General features: G+C 26.3%; 1 non-coding gene across 1 annotated transcript; it reads right to left on the reverse strand.

Annotated features, from left to right (window-relative positions):
• Positions 1–8,136: 8,136 nt before the first annotated feature.
• Trnar-ccu (transfer RNA arginine (anticodon CCU)) lies at positions 8,137–8,209 on the reverse strand. Its single transcript has one exon. It is a non-coding gene; the product is annotated as a tRNA-Arg (tRNA).
• Between the last annotated feature and the right edge of the window lie 213 nt (positions 8,210–8,422).

Here is an 8,422-nt window from a genome sequence, read left to right on the forward strand (position 1 = left end):
TACTAGTTTGTGCTTTTAAATATTTTAATATACAATTGTTTGAAAATTCTTGTTATTGCTACTTTTGAAATATCTTATTTAAAAAATTGTCAAAAAAACATAACAACATAAGTTTAGTCAGGTTTGAATAAATTATTCTTAAATGTTATATATTTTTAAGTATATAGCTAGAACACTTAAAATATAAAACTGTAACGAGAAAAACCTACATTATTTAGTTTATTGATGTCAACTTTTTTTCTTTGTCGATTCTTAAACTAGTTTAGTCTAAAATACTTATTTTTTAGTATTTTATGTGAACATTTGATATTAAATACGATTTTACATTCATCATTTAGTGTTCTATTATAAAAGTATGTGTATTTGTAAATAAGGGATACTCACGACTTTTTATTTTCAAATGTAGCCTTTTTATTAGTTATTTCCTAATTATTATTTATTATGAGTATAATGTTTGTCAACGTTTTCAAATATATAAATTACATTTACAGTTATTGAAACCAGTCACATACTTGATACTTAAGTACTTTAGTACCATACTAAAAGAAATCTGATTTATTTTATAAAGTATGTAATTACTGTAATACTGAATAAGGCAAACGTTTTATTTTTAAGTGAAAAGTCGATTTATATTTTCTAACAGTTTATTTGTTAGATTTTTTCTTAAACTACAGTAGCTTCAGATACACTTTCAACAAAATCAACATCTTCAATGTCAAAAGGTCTTTTCTCATTATAAACTTTTATGAATTCTTCATAAAGTCCCATTTTCATGCTCACTACTTCTTTACTTTCCTTTCGTCTCCTTTTCAATACAAGCTTTCTCTTGAGCTTCTTGTTCGATCTTCTGAATGCAAAATAGATAATAAGAAGTATAAATAAGGTGACTATTGCTCCACCTGCGACTATGAAGTGTCTTTTAGAAGTATCAGGTGCGATTACAGTTGTGGGAATAGTTTTTTTTGCGACACCATTAGTATTAGAGTCGAGATACTTAGTAACATTGTTGGAAGCTGAAGAATTTCCAAATTTTTGGGTTGCTGCAGTTGAGTTTCTTATCGAAGTTATGTTAATCTGAACATGTTTAGTCTTGTTACTTATATGGTGTTTTTCGTACTTTGCATTGTTGATAACATAAGATGATCTGGTTGTGTCCGTTGCAGTTGGAAACTCATTCGAAGTTGTGGTTGTACTTGTAAAAACAGTGTAAGCAGTTGTAGTCTTACTTGTAGTTGTAGTAGTAACAGATGCAGGATCATTTGTTATGTTATTAATGACTGTAGATTGCTGAGTTGTTTGGGTTGTATTTGGAACTGTAGTGTCTGTAGAAACTGTAGTAGTCTTAATTGTTGCAGAATCTAGAACAGATAAAGCATCATCAACGTCTAAAGCAGGGTTTCCCAAAGTGGGCGATATCGCCCCCCTGGGGGCGATTTTAGTAAATCGGGGGGCGATAATTAGTAAGGGGGTGAAAGGGTGGGCGATAATTAGTAAGGGGGTGAAAGGGTGGGCGATAACTAGTAAGGGGGCGAAAAGGGGGCGATTTTAAAATTTTGGGCTGTCATAAAATTTTTACTTTTTATCTTGCTATTTTACTAATTTTAGCTTGCTATTAAATATTTGACTCTGAGATAAAACTTAAACAAAAAAGTTTTTTTTTATGTAAAATATAGAGAAAAAAATCAAATACTTATGACTCCTACTTTCAAGTAAATTACATATTTTCATTTATATGTTTTCTTGTTTGACAATTACATAGATCATAGACGATCGGAATCCCTCTCACCATAACTTTACATATATGTTATTTGGGATCATAAATGGTTTGTAAAAATCTATGTTATCTATTATCAACTATAACCTCATGATATTTTCAATTGATTTTTGAAAAGTCACTAAGTTAGACTAAGAAATAAAAATAGAAAGGGTTACCAATTTACCTAGAAAACTGGAAAAACCTAGAATTTGACAATTTAGGCAAAAAAAACCTAAAAAATTTGGTATTTTTAACAATTTCAACATATTGTATAGTCAAAAGTGTAGTGTCAAAATTTTGATTTGTCACAAAAAAGCTATCATATAGATAAAAATATGGATCCCTTCGAGGCAGATCTTTTTGAAGTAAACGACTTAAAGGAAACCTTCTCAGACTTCCAAAATAACCTTTAACTTAAAGTAAATTTTTCTAAAGAACGATATGAAAGCTTTTGGACTAAAAAAAATAAGGCAAAAGTATCCAATCATTTGAGAGGAATTTAGATTGTTGTTCATAGTTTTTCCTTCTAGCTATGTTGTTGAAAAAACTTTCAGTTCATTATCAACATCTTGAGCAAAAGATCTAATCTAGATATTTGTAAAGGAGGCTTTATTTTACTGATTAAGAACCAGATTTAAAAAAAAACTTACAAGCAGTCATGAACCTCATCCTACACATTATATTAGACTTCAGGAGCAGACATTATTTTATAAAAGTTTTTTTTATTTTATTTGATCTTTTAAAATACTTCTTTTTTGACCTGGTTTGTAATGTATCTAAAAAGTCTTTTTATGATAAAAAATTTATTAAGTTATTTATTCTACAACAGGTTTGAATAATGCCTAATAAATATTAATTACGGTAGACTTCCTCTTGATTTCGCACTTTTTACACAAAAAAAAACTGCAAATTTATATTTTCTTAAATTTAACTTAAATAAAGTAATTTACGAACTAAGTATTAATAAAACAAAAATTACATAATATTTGATATCTTATATAGATTTATTTTTTTAATGAATGTTCATTTCATGTTTTAGTTGATTTCGTGTTTATTCATAACGTTATTGTAACTAACATATTTAAACTTATCATTTTGTAAAAAAAAATGGTAATAATTTTTGAGTTTGCACTTTTTTATTTTGTTCAAAGTGCGATTTCAAGCGAAAGTCTACTGTATTTATTAAATGGTTTATGTTTTAAATCTGTTAATAGTTTTATTTTGACCTGGTTAATTTTGTAGTTTATATTTTTCATTTTATATTACACTAAAAGTTTTTATAGCGTAATGATAAAAGTATTTGTTTGAAAGAAATTTATTTGACATATTTTTGTTATTACTTTTTTAATCTGTATAAATAAAAAAGTCTTGATAACCATTAAAGTTTTTATTTGATTTATTATTGTTAAAAAATGTATATATTAAGAAATTTTAAACTATTAATACAACTGTTTTTTGTTTTATCTTAATTTTAATATATTAACAATTAGAATGTGTTGTTTATTTTTATAGTTCAACACTACCTTTAATAAATTATTATAGGCTAATAACTAACGGCTTAATTAAGTTACTTAGTATTAACTACTAAATGTCTGAAATTTGTTATATGAGAGATTATTAAAATGTCTGGTTTCAATTAAGATTTCAGATCGGTAATGTACGGTTAAGATCCAATCAAATTTCGATTCGCTAAATAACTTGAAAACTACTTGTGCAAAAAAAAAAGATTTTTTTGATACTTAATATTTTGAAATACACTTTCAATTTGGTTTTCAGTTCACAATAGCATTTCCTAGATCACAATAATACTAAATCATTTTATTACAATTTTGATCGAGTTGTTTAATTTTCTTATATGTTATTTTATTTAATTATGCAGCCCGTAATTACATTTTTTTAACGAGTTGAAACTAGAAAAGATTTTTTAGTAAATATTAATTGCTGGTTACAAAAGTTGTCCACCACTACCCTAAAAGTTTCATTATTTTTAAAACAATTCATATTTAAACAGGATTGATTACAGATTACACAAGGCTTTTTAATAATCAACTAATTTAATACACTTTACTGGGCGTATAAGAAAACAACTGTAACTTATTTTCTCAAGCCCTGTAAACTACTTTGAAAACAGCCACAAAAATGCTTGCATAAGAAATACCAGACTGAGTTACATTTCAAACACAACTTTTTTGGCTCAAAAGTTTGTACTCAAGAGAAAAACTACTTTGTAAAATCGTGGGGGGCGATTATTTTTCAAATTTCTGAAAAAGGGGCGATTTAGTAAATGAGTTTGGGAAACCCTGGTCTAAAGCCTGTTTAGTATTTTTGATCCATAATTTTTCAGCTATTAAAGTTAAATGAGTATCAGTTATTCGTTTAACTTTATCAGCCGAAATAATCTCGATTGGATGGTCAACTTTATCTTCTAAATGATCAATTTTTTCTTCTAAAAAAACTTCAGTTGATAGGTCAACTTGTTCTTCTGAAAGAACTTTAGTTGATTGGTCAACTTTTTCTTCTGAAATAATTTCAATCGATTGGTTAACTTTTTCTTCTGAAATTATTTCAATCGATTGACTGCCTTTAACATCTGAAAACTCTTCAAACGTTTCATCAGTTTCAGTTTCGCTTGCCATATTGTGTGCTTTTATATGAAACTCTGAAAAAAAAAACTACATGATAAAGACTAAAAAACATTTTTTTTAACGAAGTGAAAAAAAATTAAAGTATAGTTAGGAAAGTTATTTAATTGTAAATTTGTATTGTAAATATTAAATCTCTTCTTTTAACTAATTTACTGAGCTAATTTTTTTTAACAAGTGAAAACAATTGTTATGGTTTATAATATTGCCAAAGTATAATTTAAAAGTGATCATTAAAAAATGTTTAAGAGTTTAGTTTTAGTAAAACAGCTGTTAAAGAAACACGCTAATAGTCAATACCAAACGTTTGTACTTTGTGTTTGTTTTTTTTTAATTTTGTAAATTAGAATTATATATATCCTCAAAATAATAAAATTGCCAAGAAGCATTTACTTAAATCAAAAATAAGTGAATATAAGTTAACAACTATCAAAAGTTACAGTTTTTTCTAGTTAAACTTTGTGTTTAAATAAATTTGAGAAATGCTTAAAGTTTTGGTTTGATTAAATTGCTATAAAAGAAATTAATCAAAAGTAACAATTTTTTTATCACTATGTCGATAACTATAAGTATAAAATTTTTAAAGTTTTTGTAAGCTTATTTAAACTTAGTTACATAAATAAATTACCCAAAAATATTCAAAATTGTAATTGAAAGTTACTGTGTGAGAGATGCATTTGTAGATCTTGTTTAAAAATACCTAATTAAATATAAGTCATGACTACCTTAAACAATCTATACTTTTCTGTTAAAGTCTGCATAAAAAAACTGTTTATTATATTTAGTGTAACTTTGTAAGTAAACTACAGATGTTGCAGTTTTAATTTTTTTTAGTATTTACGTAAAACTCATATTGAGTAATTTACCATTTAGTTAATACTTTTGATTTATCAAGTTAATCTAAAAAATTTTGTAAATAACCTTAGATGAATAATATTATCAACGAAAAACTAAGAAAATGTAAGTACTAAAATAAATAAATTTAGTACAATCAAAATATTTGTATGGTACTTCATCTTAATCATTTTGTATTAGTTTGTTATTGTTTTATACACTTTAAGTCATTTTAAATATTATATAAAAAAATTGAAAAATAAAATAGCAACTATCTACAAGTTAACTATAGTGTAGTTATATTTAAAAATATGTCCAGTTTCGCAATATAATACGTACTTATAAAAGTTTAAATGATGTTGTTTGTATTATTACTTAATATAATATATAAAACTACTTAAAATTTTAAGCACGTATTTTTAAATTAATACAATATATGACAAACTAAAAAGGATTAAACTAATATTTTTAGAACAACTTTTTATTAGTAATTTAGCTTTGAGTTAAAGGAAGTTTTTGGTAATTATTAATTTATGTTTCATTACTACTTTTTAAGTATTGGATTTTTAAAAAAGTATGCTTCAGGTTAAACATTACAGCTTTGTTAGAATGATGTTAAAAACATTAACAGCTTAAATATAAGACTAAAATACTATATTAAGTTTTTTATTACTAAAAATATCATAATTTTTTTTTGATTTTTTGAAGCATTTTTTGTAGCTTGTTCTTTCTACTTTTTTAAAAATTGACTTTTTAGTTTCGTTATGCAGCTTAGGTGATAGAAGCTTCATCTTTGAAAACAAAACTTTAATAAATCTTAAAGATTGTGTAAAAGATAAAAAACGTTTCTTGAACAATGCAAGAAGTTACGCTTAAAAGTTACAAATACTACAATGATTTTACTATATATGAAAACAATCCAAGTATTTGTACAGCTTTTATATTTTTCCATTAAAATCTAATAAGCTTTGCAAATTTTAAATGAAACTAGTTTGTATTAAACTTTTATGACTTTAACGAAATAGTAAAACTTTAATATTTAAATTTCTGACCATTAACCGTTCAATTTTGAGAGAGACATTTTTAAAGCAAACAAAGTTGAAAATAAAATCAAGCGTTTATGATTAAAAAATAAGTCTTTATCTATAAAACCTTGAACTTTAGTTAACGAAAAAATACCTCTCAAAGGAAACACATACACACATTTTACCAATTATTTAAATTTGGTTATTCATTTCAACCAACGATTTTGATGGTGAACGATAAATCTGTGCATTGCGCATATAAAACATAAACTTCTTGATTACTTTCTTAACTATATGTATTTTCTTATTTCTTCTTTAGAAAAATAAATTTATAAAAAAGTTTAAGTCTATACAGATTTTAGTATTAAAAGAGACCACGCCGGACACGAACCCGGAATTTTCATTCTAGTAATCAGACGCATTTTCCATTGGGCCACACAGTCATATCTGTAGGCTATTGGTTTGGGGGGATCAGACAAGGAAAACTCTGCTATTTATGTGTTATGTTTGTCTTCATTAAATTTCCTCCAGTCCCTATAAAGTTGGCAGCTATTAGGCCTAAAATAAAGTATATCCATGATACTAGCAGACTTGTGATCTACTGTTAAAGTCTTAATAAATTTTAACCTAATTTTGGGTCACCATCTGTAAAAGTAAAAATTAAAAAAGAAGAAGTTACGGACTTAATTAAAGTGTGTGTGCTCAAGTTTTTAGGATCACCATTTGCCGATATCCCGATGTATTATTGTTACTTAGATACGCGAACCTGGATATTAACTAACTTAACGCGTTATAACAATATCGTTGACGGTTACTTAAATATTTAGAATTGACTTAGCTAAAATATTTAGCTAAGTCGATTTGTGAAATGCGAATTAACCTTTAGCTATCATTAAATCGTGGCCTAATTAAGTAGTAAGATTGTTAAAATGCTTAAAAAATTATATAAAGAAATCGAGTCTTTGAAACAAAAAGCTGTATAACGATGAATAGAAAAAGCGATAACAAATACAACAAACTGTATAAATAAACTACTTCAATTCAAAAGTTCATATAAAAAACAGTCGTCATCGTACAAGTGTACGATGCGAACACAACACTCTCATGCAATAGCGTTATCACTAAGACACTAACAACTAACTCACCAAAACAAGCGCGTTACTGAATTTAAGTGGTTTAAATAGTTTGAGGAAAAAGAAAGAAATTAAAACACTGTTGAAGTTTAAAACATAGCTTTTTACAACTGAAACAGTTAATGAGCTAAATGTGTACAAATTTAGATGTATCTGATTTGTTCAATTTTCACTACACTAAATGCGCTAAAGAGTATATTTGTGTCAAATTTATCTCTTAGGAGTGTAGAACTCAGTTTAAATGAATACTGAAAGCTAAGAAAGCAGAGCTTTAAAAAGCTGAAAAATTGAAACAAAAGCAAGTTTTTTTTCACATAAAAGTATACGTTTGTGCAGATTCGCAGAAACTTACCAAGCTACGTGCTTGCTACAGTCTAAAATATTTAAGCAGAATTTACTTTATTTAAACGTAGTATTGTCGTTAAATTTATATACATTTTCCTATATTAAATTTTATTTGTTGACATTATAAGCTATAGTAATGTAAACCAGTGGTTTTAATTTTTCTAAGTAGTGTGCAGAGAAATAGTTTTTGTTATTATAGTTCTATTCTAACTTAAAAACAAAATATTTGCTACAAAATTTCATTTTTACGTTCAAATTTCAAAGCGCAGTTATTTTACAAGTAAAAGTATTAAAGACATAAACTTGCTGATTTCTTTCTTAATTATAACTATTTTCAAATTTTATAACTAATAACTATCATCAGAAAAAACTAGGTCTAAGTTTCTTTTAATTTTAAAAATAGACCACGCCGGGACTCGAACCCGGAATCTTCTGATTAGGAGTCAGACGCCTTCTCCATTGGGCCACGCGGTCATCTGATAAAATTGAGTTTGCAACAAACGTAAACTAAGCTACTTTTAAGCTTACCAAGATAACTTTTGTGCTTAGTCGAGCATTGCAGAATTAAAGGTTCAGTAGTATGTCTTTTTTGTTGAAAAGCTACACAAAAAAAAACTTCTTTTTTGAATACTATAGTCTTAAACATTTAAAATAGTGTTTACTTTAGTCAAACGTGGTATTATTATT

The sequence above is a fragment of the Thalia democratica genome, unplaced genomic scaffold (assembly GCF_965202585.1).
Source record: "Thalia democratica unplaced genomic scaffold, ktThaDemo2.hap1.1 HAP1_SCAFFOLD_1636, whole genome shotgun sequence".
In the NCBI taxonomy this organism is placed as follows: domain Eukaryota; kingdom Metazoa; phylum Chordata; class Thaliacea; order Salpida; family Salpidae; genus Thalia; species Thalia democratica.